Source organism: Microcebus murinus, chromosome 1 (assembly GCF_040939455.1).
Source record: "Microcebus murinus isolate Inina chromosome 1, M.murinus_Inina_mat1.0, whole genome shotgun sequence".
In the NCBI taxonomy this organism is placed as follows: Eukaryota; Metazoa; Chordata; class Mammalia; order Primates; family Cheirogaleidae; genus Microcebus; species Microcebus murinus.
This window is the reverse complement of record NC_134104.1, coordinates 109,392,777-109,407,203: the sequence shown is the minus strand read 5'-3', so window position 1 is coordinate 109,407,203 and position 14,427 is coordinate 109,392,777. Positions and strand designations below refer to the sequence as shown.

Below are 14,427 nucleotides of genomic sequence, written 5' to 3'. Positions count from 1 at the left end.
AAATTGATTTGAAGTTATAATTCTAAATCAAGTCTTATTTCCCTCATTAAAAAGAACAAGACTTATACCATTTTGCTTGTAACATTTGCCTTTACCACGATAATAAAAAATTCTAGATTTTCCCTCTTTTAGTTGTTGTGAAAAATACTAAAAATATGACAGCTTGTCCAAACTCATCAAAATATATATTTAAGGCCAGGTGTGGTGGCTCATACCTGTAATCCTAACACTCTGGGAGGCTGAGGCGGGAGGACTGCTTGAGCTCAGGAGTTCAAGAGCAGCCTTAGCAAAAGTAAGGCCCTGTCTCTACTAAAAATAGAAAAATTAGCCAGGCATCGTGGAGTGCACCTGTAGTCTCAGCTGCTCGGGAGGCTAAGCCCAGGAGTTTGAGGTTGCAGTGAGCTATGATGAAGCCACTATAGCACTCTACCCAGAGCAACAGAGTGAAACTCTGTCTCAGAAAATATATATTTAATATGTACAATTTTTGTATATCAATTATACCTCAATAAATATTCTTTTTAAAAAGTGACATACTTTTAAAAATTAACTTTTGATCTCTCTATTTTTCCCATATCTTATCTAAAATTCACTGTTTGCTTTTTAGTGTTCTTATGCTATAAAGTAAGTTTTCTCTTGAACAAGTTGTTCTCTACATACATGTAGACTGTTTAGCATTCCAACGTACTGCTTTTTCAGCTTTTAATAGAAATGCTTATTTAGCAGAATCAAACATGGTTTACAAAACTGTAGTCTAATGTAGTTACTAACCAGTCAGTCTCCAAGCAAATGGTGGCTTATTTTAAGCCAGTGACTGCTCAAATGATTTGGTCCTTGAACTATTTTTCCCAGTGCATGTAGATTCTCTTGACATCCGTCAGTTGAATCATGCTGAATATTTCTTGTTTTGCCCACTGATGCCAGTGAAAAGACAAGTGAGTCTGGGTTCCCGGTGACCGTGTTTGAGAGGAGAGGTGTGCCAACAGGACTGAGCAGCCAGTTTTCTCAGTGATGTTGGAACATTCCTAGGACACAGAATTTCTCCAACTGCTTGGATCTAGAACTTTAGATATTCAGGCAGCACAAACAAGACAGCGTCTAACTTTTAAGTTATGAGTTAGGGCAAAATCAACCCACGACTACCATCATGCCACGTAGTGGGGGGTGGGAAGGGGAAGTAGTACCAGATGGGGGAGATATCCTACACCCAGCAGGCAGTTTCTTAGTGCTAATAAGTGATAAAGTACCAATGATCATCCCCTATGGCCCTTTAGAGTCCCCTGGTTTCACTAAGCCCAAATATTTGTGACTGTGGCTGAATATAATCTGCACCAGTTTTTTTTTTAAATAGATTTTTAGAAATCTCACAATATTTTTCATAGTAAACTTCATATATTTACAATTTTATCAGCACATACACTTTTTTCACTTTTGACTCAAATTCCTGTCACCTGATCCAAATGCTTCTAAATTACATGGTGTGCCTCTAGAATAAGAATGTTCCATTAGCCCAGCTTTAATAACCTCTTTTTCTATTCTAATGATGTCACTTCACATAAAACGTTGTATCACTGTGTCTCCCAGCCCTTAATCTTTACACAGTTAATTGCTGCCGCTTTATCAGAAATGAAAAAGAATTTGATTGTGATTCTTGTGTAGTGATTTCTTGACTATGTCCTGGCCTTTAGTTTACTGAGTTATCAGAATGGATTTTTGAGAGAGCACACATCTATTCCTACTCTTTTAAATTCCCATTAGATTAAGCCATAAGATAGGACATTATACAGTCATTATATATTTTACACAAATATATAATGTCACATATAACATATATATTTTATATGTTTAAATATATTTAATGGAAAGGAAAGGTAAGTGAAAAAATCAATGTTTAAAACATTAATCATAAGTATGATCCTGTATGTGTGTATGTGTATGGCAGATTCTTGTCAAGGTGCTAGTTAAGTCTGTCTTGGGTTATTGATATCTTAGTGAAAGTAATTTAGTTATGTAAGTGCTTCCTTGTGAGTACAATCACTTATACATTTTTGAAATTCATGCATGTTCTTGGTGCAGATAAGAAGACCAGGAAAAATATACAACAAATCTTAAAATCTTTTGAGAGGTAAGACCAGGGATGATTTTTTTCTTCAATCTCTCTCTCTCTCTCTCTCTCTCTCTCTCTCTCTCTCTTGTTTCTATGTGATTTCAAAATTTTCTAAAATGGGTATTTTTTAAAAGTATAGTACCATAACATTTGTATAAGCTTTATACTAAAACAAAAGTAGAATCATTTAACAAAGTTTAACTGTAGATTTACAAGTAAAAGTCAAATCCATTATACTTCTTATTGGTAGTAACTGTGTCTACAGAAAGAAGCGTCTTAGAAGACTACACTAGTTTACCCCAAAAATATTCTTTTTGTCTTTCCCTGGTGTGTATCATCTACAAGGGGATTTGGGAAAATGCTGACATAAGCAGGAAGAGGATAAGATCCTGAGATGGCCACTTAAATACAATCTAATTTTATACAGGAAAAATAAGTTCTTGATATAGACGGGATGGTTTTATTCTCTGCAAAGACCAATCTTAAGATACAGTGTCAATGATTACTCTGTAAATTAAAAAAAAAATCTGACCATGTTTAGTGAATCACTTTAATATTATTTTTCCAGGTTTGATATGTGATAAATTGGTCAAAAATGGCTGGGTTCTTGATCTGAATAAGTCACTGAAGCCATCTCAGAACGTCTGCACCAGGTAATTGTCTTACATCTACAGCACTGTGTCTGTCAGCAGTTTTCTCTAATGTGTTAACAGTGGGAATAACATGAGGAGTCACACATACACCATTGTCCTGTGAAAGCAGTAGAGGAAGTAGAAAAACAGGAAATTGCAGTTTTACCCCATCCCCTGAATTATACACACTAAGAGCATATGTACTTATGTGATTTGAAATGTAAATTGTCATAATCACCAAACTATTTCCATTCATATACTGATATAAACTATGTGAGAAATTTGCAACCCTTTGACAAGGATCCTCGTAGCTACAGGTGATTGCTCTGAGCAGTGTTCTTCTTGCTATGTAGGACTTAGGAGGACCAGAAGGGAAACGACTGTGCTCTCTCATCAGTCCCCTCGTGGGAGAATGGGGCTCTGTGATACCCCAGCACTCACTTCCAGGAGCCTTAAGAGCATAAATCTTAAAATTTGACCAGTGCACCTTCAGAAAACCCAAATGTCTAAAAGTCTCATGTTTACAAACTTCTGCCTTACTTCAGTGATCAGATAGAGGAAAAAGAGCAACATGAAATTGAAGATGGAGGGACTGTCCAAGGCCAGTGCAGCTAGCCCCTGGCAGGCATGAGTTGCATAGAGTCACACAACAGGGCATTAAATGCTCTCAGAACCTAATGAGGACAGCATCAGAGTTAGCCAGGACCGCTTTGGCTGTCTACCTCCTGTCACAGGGGCCCATGTGATATTTTTCATAAAAAGAGTCCTGGATTTAACTAACTAGTAGGGTTTTTTCTCTCCTAACAAAAACTTAGCTCAAAGAACAAACCAGCTTCCTTAGTCCCCTCTAGGGAAAAGGAAAAGAATAGCTCGTCCTCTTCTGAATATGTTGTGCTTCCATTTTATCAAAGGATTGGGGGGAGTAGGATAGGTAGGTGCTGGGTAAGTAGATAAATATTAGAGGTAGCTTTATCTTTCTTTGCTAGATTGGCAAGTAGGAACCATTTTCTGGAAGGCAGTGTACACTGGTGGTATTAGGAAACAGTTTAGGACTGCTTTAATCTTGAAGATGAAAATAGTAACATTCTACAGAGTTCTGTCACTGGATATCTTCAGGGATTTATTTGTTTGTTTGTTTGTTTTTTCCTGTTTTTTGAAAGGGAGTTAAACATGGAACTCTGGAATATACATGTTTTCGGCAAAAATCCAGTTCTGGAAACAGTGCATTAAAATACGTATTTTAGTTAGGACAATACAAAGACAGGACACTTTATTTTACATCTTAAGAGTGCTGAACAGAAGGAGCCTTCTCCATGATACCGTTAGCCCTACAGCAGAAATAGTAGGACGGATCATCTAGGGAGTTCCTGCTGAAAGTGATTCTTCTTGGAGCAGCCTCCTTTCTCCTGGATTTCAGAGTCTTCAGTTTCTATTAATAACAGTCACACATTTGTAGCAAAACTTCCAAGATAGCTATGATATTTTGCTTAGGGATAACAAAATATAGAAGAAAACAGTCTGTGAAATTTTAAACTTTTTCAAACTTTTACGTTTCAGATGAATAAGCAAAACATAATTCTAAGAAGTTCCTTTTTGTTTGTTAAAGCACTGATGCTATACCAATTCTACCACTAACTAGCAACTTTGCCCGCAGTTTCCTGTAAAATAATCTCTCAGGCCCCATCCTGACCTGTGAGCACTATACTGAAATACAAAACAAAACAAAGTGTTTGCAGAAGGACCTTCTGAACTCTGTAGCATCCCTTTAAAACTTCTACCAACTTACAACTAGAGAACTCTGATCTCTTAATGATTTAAACCAGTGGTGTGTAAACAATATTGCACAGCTTTTTTTTTTATAGGACTAAAGCATTTATGCTGCAATCTACTTAGGATAAATAAGGAAAACCTGATTTGTACATTAAAAGACTATGTAAAGAACCATATTCGATGGCTTAAAATCTATAGACCTGAATCATCCAATATGGTAGCCATTACCACATATGGCTGTTTAAATTTACATCTAAATTAATTGCAGTTAAATAAGCCTAAAATTCACTTCCTTAGTTGTACTAGCCACATCTCAAGTGCTCAGTAGATGTATGTGGTCAGTGGACAGCACAGATATAGAACATTTCTATCATCATAGAAATACTATTGAACAGTATTGATATAAATGAATTTATTAATGCAGTGGACTTTTATTGCCACTCGATAAGAAATTTATGCTTTTTTACATTTGTTTGAAAAATTTTAAATATTTTTAAATTCCAGTTTTCTTAGTGTTAGCTTATCTGGTATATTGCTTTCACAGGTCCCTTTTGCTTTTTCCTACTTCTTTGCATATTAAAATATATGGGATTAAGTATTTTATGTACTCCTCCAAAGTTTGAGGTTCTTGCTGTCTTAAAAGTTGTAAAAAGAGGTATCCATGGTTATACTGCACTAAGGACTAAAATAATGGCTATTGACTTGGTGACCTGCATCACTGACATCTCCAGTAAGCAAAATTAGAAAAGATGTAAGATCATTTTTAAGAGCCAGTACTTTCTTCTTTATTCTTTACCTCTGTAAGGTTTTATGTAGTTTTTCGACAATGATAAATATGTCTCAATTGTATTAACTAAAGCTGATTTGCATTTTTAAGCAATTGGAGAGCCAAACAAAATGAGTACTAGAATACTTTATTTTTCTATGAAAAGGTACATGATATGAGAAATCTCTCTAGTTATTTAAATTATACATATATCACAAATAAGAGTAGTTTGTTTTCATTTTAATTAATATAATCACCCCCTGTAATAGTACATACTTAAAGTTCTTAGTCACTATTTTCCACTAATATGATCCCATTACTAAAACCTCAGTCTCAATCACTTTTCCAGTCACTTATACTTAGTAGTTCATCTACATTTGGTTCCTAGTCTAATGGTTGTGTGTTACACAAGGTAAAAAAATAAAAGCAAATTTCTCTTTGAGAAAGCATCAGGGATTTGAAATAGCCATATAACTAGCTGTGAGAAAGGGGTATAAATATTCAGCCAATATTCCCTTCACTCATGTCACACATAGTATTAATGTCATTTTCAATGAAAGCATAAATAATAAAAGCTTGGACCTAGTTTGGAATTTTTGAATTTTTAAATATTAATCCCATAATCTTACCAATGGGGAAAAAATGGCATGGCAAATGATAGCCATTTGTGTTTCCTTTTTAAATAAACAAAAATAGAGCTTGCTTTATAAGGTAAACAGGTTTGCTCCAAATAACCTATTCACATAGTTTATTTACAATAACTATTTCTTTGCTTAAATAATATTGCTAGATATGCTTAACATATACCTGAATATATAGTAAGTTATAATTCAAATTAGATTATTATTAATATTTTTAACAATTAAGAGAGCTCAGAGAATTAGCTTCTAAATTTAGATCCTCTGTTTTGCTGGCAGGAAAAACTTAGATAACATCAAAAGTGTCATCATTCTCTCCCTTCAACCTGTTTTTCCTTTTAAGACTCTTAAAAAGATTTAGATATATGAGTCATTTTTTAAAATTCCAGAAAAGTCTAGGGTATCTCAGAAATGTAATAATATAGTGAAGACCGGGTGGAAGATAATCATTTATCTGGAACCAAGTCTTTGATGCCTTTGTATAACAGAATTTGAACAAATGAGACTCACACAGAGAGGCATTGGACAACACGAATGATGTGATACTGCAAGTCCATAGTCCAGTCAAGAGCTGCTTCTTCCTCCTCTTATCCAGGCAAGGCCAAAATAAATCTGGACACAGGCCAGGCACCATAAAAAACAAACAACCACTGTAGATAAAAACTAAGCAGGGGGTAAAAGCTGTCTTTTGATCTATAGCCTCCACCTTGGCTCCTAGTGATGCTCCTGGGTCAAAGGGTAAAAATAAGACGGGCATTTTGTGGTTTCCTAGTCCTTCCAGTGGGGTCAGTGTATGGAGCAGAGAGACAAAATAACTGTCTTCCTTAACAATGCAAAGCAAGAAATCCAACCTGCTTTGGCAAAGTGAAAGCAATACAAATTTGAGTCATTAATGATTGCAGCTTCTCATGTGATATGTAAGGTTATTATACGATAGTAATAGGCACACTATGTTTTATTCAACTCTAAACCAATAATGGATGCTAGTCTTCATTTCACATATAGCATGTTTATCTATACACAACTGAACTAATAGGGAATGTTGAAAGTGGTCCTGTGAATATTGGCTCATAATGCATCAGCTGAGTTTGGGACAATTGAAGTAGTAGGAAGCTCCCCTGGACTTCTAGAATTTAAATTTAATTAGATGGATGGATTAGACAAAATATGCTACCTGAATTAAGAGTGAGAAATATAATAAGCACCAATTAAGTAAAGGAAAATCAGATAATAAATGTGAATAAATTTCAAACTTTGAATTTATTTTAGATTCCTTAAGATAATGTGGTCAATTTACCAGAACTAATTTAACATCTTAAAATAAAGAGATCTGTGTAACCTATTTTATGATTTTATTTTCTTAGGAGGATGCTTTAATATCTTTAACTTTCATATTTAATCAAATTTTTTTCTTTTGTAGTTTCTATGGTGTCACCATCTATCAATCCATATTGGCTGGAAAAAATATATAGATATATATGTCTCCCAAGAGGAAGTAATTTTGCAACCTTCTTCAGCAATTCAGTCTAACAATTAAGAACCCTTAAGCTAAATAGAAAAATTCATTTCACAGGAAACTTTTACTCAATATGTATAATTAGTTTTAGTTAACTTTATTAATGAAATGTCGCAAATCAATTAGGTTTGCAATAATCAGATGCTGAGGACCCAAGAGGAGCCATTCCTCTCACAAGAGGGGAAGGTGATATACAATTTAGTTGGGAATCAAATGTAATTAGATTTGATCAATTGAGTATTCCATCCTGACATAGTCAGGCAGATACCAAGCTTGAGTGTACAGATGGAAAAGAAGTGGAAAAAACAGTGTGACTTAGAAATGTCTTCCTGATCCTATTGGCCGCAACTGGCAGACACGTGGGCTTTGAAACCACAGATAGGTTTTGTTCAGACAGGGATATATTTTAAATTTATTTTTCAAATTTTAGTGCTGTTAAGTCGGGTAATATATGTTATTTGTCTACTATTTGTCACAGACCCCCACCACTCTTTAGTGCCTTATATCGGGTACTTCACAGATTTATTTAACTGCCCAAATTTAATACCTAATGGCACTTCAGTTTGCAACTATCATGGCCTAGAAGTTAGCTATTGAGCACGTATGAGGTAACCTTAAAGTTTCTTTCCTCTGACTCTAAAATAGGAATATCAAAGAAACGTCATGGTAGTAAGAATCCTTCTGAAAGAGGATGATATTAAGCACAAAGTATTCCTATTTAGGACTGCAATTTTTAACAGATTCTACTGTGATTCCCTTAATAAGTATCTTTTGAACAGTGCATGCCAGTCACTGTTCTCAGCACTGAGCACAAAGTTGTGAGCAAAGCAGACAAAAATTTTTGGCATCATAGGCCTTACATTATAGTGCATAAAGCAGAAAAAAAATCAAGTAAAATATTATACATTTATAATATTATAATATATTTATTATATATAAAAACAATCAAGTAAAATAGTATACATATTATATATGTAGGATGACATGAAAATGAAAATAGAGTGAAGGGGGCTATAGTTTTAAATGGGTGTTTAGGGAAAGCCTCCTTAGTAAGAAGGAGGGAACTATGTGGCTATCTGGGAGAAGATTCCTCCAGGCAGGGGATACAGCAAATCCAAAGGGCCTGTGGCAGCACTATTCTGGCTATTCAAGCACAGCAAGTAGACCAGTATCTTTAGAAACCACAAAAGAAGAGTGGACAAAAATAGTAATACCACATATTGAAGGGAATGAACTGACAATTAGGAACTAGAGACATATTTAGAATAAATGCTAGAAGAAGGGAATTAGAATTTAGAAAGTCAAATGGTTCAAAGGCTTAAAATGCTTTGAAGTGCAGTGAAATGTTCCCTAAATTGCAGATTAAAAAAAAAGTCAGGTCCATGATTTAGTCTTCAATGGCTAGTTCTGTGGCAGATTCTAACTCTAATCATTAGAAACCTGCATTTTATGTCAATTCCTTCTGGACATCCAATTACCACATTTGGTGCCTTTGGTATATTCCAAACACACTTTGCCTATCACTGACCTGTAATCCTGTGTCTCTGGACCTGAAAATAAAACTCTTCAAGTAATAGAGAGCTAGAGCTGTACAGCATTGCCATTAGATTATTTTTTAATGAATGCTTTGCCTTCTTAAATAAATACAGCAATGTATTTAAACAAGTCCTAGGGATACTACTCAATGCAAAATAATTTCAATATACTGGTTATTCCATTTAAATTTTTTATCCCAAGTCCAACAAGAAAATTCTAAATAAAAAGATACATTTGGGATTGTGTATGTGTCATCCATCCACATATAAGTAGAAATAAAATTAGCCAATGGAAAATTTCAAATCAGCTAACTCTAAAAAATATATAGATAGTCTGAATAAGAGGAAACAATCCTGGCTTTGTGTTATTTTTCAGTGGTAGTGTTTTCTCATAATCCCCATGCTTTTTTCCTGTCCTGCTATTCTTTAAGATTTCCTAATGAGGATTAGGGAACAGGCATATTTAACAATCTGTGTTTGCAGGTTGGAAACAAGAAAATGAAGACTAATAGTTTCTCCCCTGCTAATTTGATTTTCTACAGCCCTTCTCCTACCAGCTTATGCAAAGGATTTAGTTACTATTTCCAGCAGATGGGACGAAGGAAAAGACAAGCATCTGTGATGTCATGCCTCCCCCAAATTGGCCAGCTGCTTCACAGGCCTCCATTAGAGACTTCCCCAAGAATAAGACATAAGTGATCATGAATAAAATAAGAAAAAAAGTGCAACTTCCTTTATTCAAAAAAGTAATAGCTCAATAGCTGGGAAGTTCTGTGGCCTAAAAGGTTTTGAAAATATGATTTCTGATTTTTAAAAATGCCATTATTCTTATCATCACTGTTTTTATCAAATAAGACTTTAATAATTGCATTTCAGATTATTGTAAGTTTGAGTATATTAGTAATTAAATGCTATTATTAGAAAGCATTTTAATATCAGAAAACATAGACCATAAAAAACTTAGTTGACCCTTGTATTATTCATCTATACATGTCCTTTGCTCTAAAAATAGTTATCATTGAATGAGAACCTGTGACTTTGCTGACCTTTTATATATGATAACTTATTTAATTTAATCTTTATACTTCTCTGGCCTTAGAGAGTTTGTGAATTGGATAACTTACAAACAACTAGTATCCTGATAGAAATCCAGAACTTTTTAAACTCAGATCACAGCTGTATACCTAATCACTATGTAGCAATGGCTTTAATCCCAAACTTTATCATGTCAAAATGCTTTTTTAGCAAATTGAACTGAATCATGTTCAGAAAACTGCTGGTCTAAGCAAAGCTAGCAAAGGGGTAGGGTGGCCCTCAGCACGGCCCTGTCCTTTTCAGAGCTCTCTACTTTTAGCACCATGTCCTCCTCTGCAGAGCTATTCAGCTATACCCACTTTCTTATTCTCTGCTAATCCCACGATGGAATCATACTTATTTCATAAAAGCCCTGGTCTCATAGAACTAAAAAGGAGATTACCGGAAATGGAGTTGTGTTGAGCTGACAGAGAGATGTGAAGTTCAGTTGTGAATTGCCTGTGTGTGGCTGGCCCTCTAAACTGAAATATGACCCCAAAAGACCTTCTGGTAGAATTCCAGGGCCTAGGGCTGATTAATAGTACAAATATAGCTATTTGTAACTATATAGGAATTTATAATATCTCCCAGTACCTTTTATATTATTGACATCCCGTAAAATCAGCCCTGCAAGAAACATTCTGAGAATATACAACTGCAGTCCCCAATCTCCAGTCCAGCACTGGTAGCCTTTTAGGAACCAAGCACACAGCAGGAGGTCAGTGCCTGGCAAGCAGAGGAAGCATCATCTGTATTTATAGCCACTGCCCATCATTCGCATCACCGCCTGAGCTCTGCCTTCTGTCAGATCAGCAGCAATATTAGATGCTCATACAAACACAAATCCTGCTGTAAACTGTGCATGCTAGGTACTCCTGATGACAATCTAATGCCTGATGATCTGAGGCGGAGCTGAGGCAGAGGTGCTAGCCCTGGGGAGCGGCTGCAAATACAGATTATCGCTAGCAGAGAGGTTTGACTGCACAATAAACGTAATGAGCTTGAGTCATCCTGAAACCATCCTCGTCTTCCGGTCCGTGGAAAAATTGTCTTCCATGAAACCCATCCCTGGTGCCAAAAAAAGGGTTGGGGACCTCTGATATACAACCCATAACTTTAAACAAGGAGTTTTCCTTTTCTCACACAAAAACATGAAAACTGGTTCAAACCAACCTGAGCTTCTGTTCGGGTCCCTCTTTTGTAACTGCTGTGTGTCCTTGGAAATTGCTGCATAAAAGCTAAACTGCCAAAGTCTAGTTCTACTCCTATGAGCAAAGCCTTTTTAGTTGTATGTTATATCTGGTCATTCCTCTTTAGTACTCATTGCAAAATGTGACATTTGTAATTCCAAATCCCAACATCATTGGGGAGGCGAGTTGAGTTTAAAAGAATGTCTATAATTTTAATCAGCAATCTATCCCTAATAAAAAGCTAGTTCATCACATCTTCCTTCAAACCCCTCTCCCACAGATATCTCTACTGAAAGGAGATACTATACAGCATTTTGGAGAAAACAAACATCTCTAAATTATCAGGGGTGGAGTAATGAAAGAGTTGGAAATAGTATTTTAAGCAAGGTTACTTTTTTCTTTTAATTTCCTGAATTTAAACAGTTTCTGCAGTTTTTTTAACTGCCTTGTAAATGATTTATTTGTCTCATTGCTTGTTTCAATATAATATTTTGTCTAGTAGAGTCAGAGATTTAAGATATCATCCAGATCAGAAAAAAAATGAGACTTAAAGTAATCTAAATGGGACAGTCTTCTTATTCAAAAAAATAAAAATAAAAATCTCAAATCCAGGAATGAATCATCTTTGAAACCCTCCCAACTTGTGATCTAGTTTTCAGGGTAAAAGCTTTGGGAGAAGAGCTAGGGAAGCAACTGCTAACCAGGCCCTGTTTCACACACACAATCGTCTCTGTTATTCACAGCAACACTTAGAGCTAACTATGATTATTACCATTGCATTATGGTGCCATTTTATACAGGAAGGTAGGAAGGATCAGAGAAAATAATAGGAACGTATATTAATTGGACACTTACTAGTGTCAGGCACTCCATCTGCACTTTCTTATTTAATCCAACAAAAAAAGTAAAGGCTAAGTTCTGTTATTGGCTCCATTTCTTCACAGAAACTGAGCCTCAAGTGCTCACATTGCTAACCAGTGCCAGGGCCAGGACTTGAATTTGGGACTGACTCTGCCTCCTTGGTTCCAACCATTTTTTTTCCTGGCAATAACCGACCAAATTTACCAGAGCCTAAGGTCTTACTATTACTGGTTAATTATCTACTACAATAGTAGCATTCTTTTTCATGTAAGTAAAGACTGTGCTACTATTTAATTATAGGTTTATACTGATATTGTGTGCAAGTATAAGCTCACATCTTTTTGAATAATAGAAGAGTCAGGAACTCTGAATGAAATGTTCAGTATAAAGTAAAGCAGATATTTTTCTGTCACATTTCAATGATAAAAACTGTTAATTCATATGCCACCAACCATAGGTTGCAGAAATGCCACAGAAAATGAAGAAAAACTCCATTACTTTAAACAAGTTGGTCTGTAGTACAAATTATTGCACTGTGAATTAGTTTCCTTGTAGAATTGATCATTTTGATTACGTAGACAAGCAATGCAAGACATTACTAAAATTATTCTGAAATCCTGGCTTTCGGATCTATATAAAACACTAGGCAATTTACCCACAAATATATAGAAAACACTTTTTAACAGGATTGGAATGGGTTATTTTCCCCTCTGTTAAATATTAGCCTTTGAAATGAACCCAGCTGATCTGCCAAATAACACTTGCAAATTGTTGTGTTTTAATAAAGTGACAGACTGAGAGGGAAGCCACACTAGACCTGCTTATGTTTCTAGAGGTGTAACAGGCCAGGAACATTATGCAATGATGCCTTTTAAAAGAAGGGAACGTCTTAGCAGTTTACCTTGCCTGGCAACAAATGTAGCCACTTACTCCAAATGCAGGCGTAATTAGAATCTATGAACATCTAGCATCAGAATCCCAAACCTCTGGTGCAATGCTCAGTAAATTGCAGCTTTTAAATCTCTAATATTTTCAACCATCCTATTTAAATATGTGACTGTCTGAGTGTGTGATGCTTTAGGAGGCCTGCTCCCTATGCTATGGAAAGGTTTCATCAGTTCTAATCGGGATGGTCATTAAATGGACACCTCATGTTCAGGAAGGCTCTGGAAAGCTCAGAGCCTGGGCTGCTGCTGGCAGAGAGCAAACCCAAATGGGCTACTCTGAAAATCTCTAAGCAAACATGGAGCACAGTGAAAACCTGGAGAACCAACTTGCAGTAGGTACCACCAGCAAGTGTCATTCCTGTTATAACTTTAGTCAAGCTCAAGCTCATGAATTAGTTTATAAAATCATACTAGGGCCTTATAAAAGTAAGACTGAAAGGACATTAATTTTTAAGCCAATTAAATCAATTATGACCAATAAAAGAACATTTTATTTAAAAGCCCTATAAATGTAGTAAAATTGTTGTTTTAAATGAACTAAATGAGAATTCAATTACTTTTTCTTTTGTTGCAATAGGAAAATAAATGCTTTAAAATTTAAACTAGAGACCTTTAAATATATTGGGGGAAAATTATTTTGTATAGGCATTTTGCAGAAAATAAATTTTGTTCCCATGATTAGTGACTGACCATTGATTTCTGTGTTTAACAGTGTGAAGGTGTACTCAGCCCTCTCTACTAGAAATAGCAGGGCAATCTCAGTCTTGTTCCAAATGGAAGGGTTCCTTTTAGATTTTCTCCTTCATTTCTTAAGTGTTGTGATTTTTATTCCCTGGTGTTATGTCTTAAAGAGACTTTAAATCTTAAAACATAGAAATAGCTATTGAAATTGAAAGCTGAAAATCTCAGCCATTTAGTTACATTTTTAAAAAATAGGTAATACAGACCTCTAGTGGTTGAACAGTTTGAAAGCCTCTGCAAGAAAAGGAAATTGTACAGAAAGTGCCTGCATTTTAAGAGAAAAGTTAGTTGAAATTATTTACATGGCAAAATTCACATATTTCCTAGAAACAAAAAAGTAAGAATGTGCTTTGAGGGAAGGTGGAGTGCTCCCCATCCTTTTAGATGCTCAATTCCTCTAAAACAGGCAAGGACCCTCTCATCAAAGTCTCAGCAAAAGTCAGTATCTGTGTTATTTTTCCTCTGAAAGATTATATGAATGGAGCTGACATATTTGCATTATGTACAATACATTTTATTTTCCTTTGTACATAGTTTTGCCTCATTGGGGCTTTTCTTCCTCTATACTCCATGGGCTCCCCATGAAAACAGAATCTCAGGAGCCCCAGTTGGCCTGTCCCGTTCTCAGGTTCTGTCCATGGGCAGCCAGA

General features: G+C 35.5%; 1 protein-coding gene across 3 annotated transcripts in view; it reads left to right on the top strand.

Annotated features, from left to right (window-relative positions):
• AGTR1 (angiotensin II receptor type 1) overlaps positions 1–14,427 on the top strand; it is a 43,438-nt gene that overhangs the window by 5,579 nt on the left and 23,432 nt on the right. Inside the window, exons 2-3 of one of the 3 annotated variants that reach the window (XM_012782822.3) lie at positions 2,077–2,125; positions 2,676–2,760. The gene's annotated coding sequence lies outside the window, so the exon portion shown is untranslated. Of the gene's footprint in view, positions 1–2,076; positions 2,126–2,671; positions 2,761–14,427 lie in introns of those variants that run through there. The other 2 variants (XM_012782821.3, XM_076004727.1) reach the window with 2 other exon arrangements.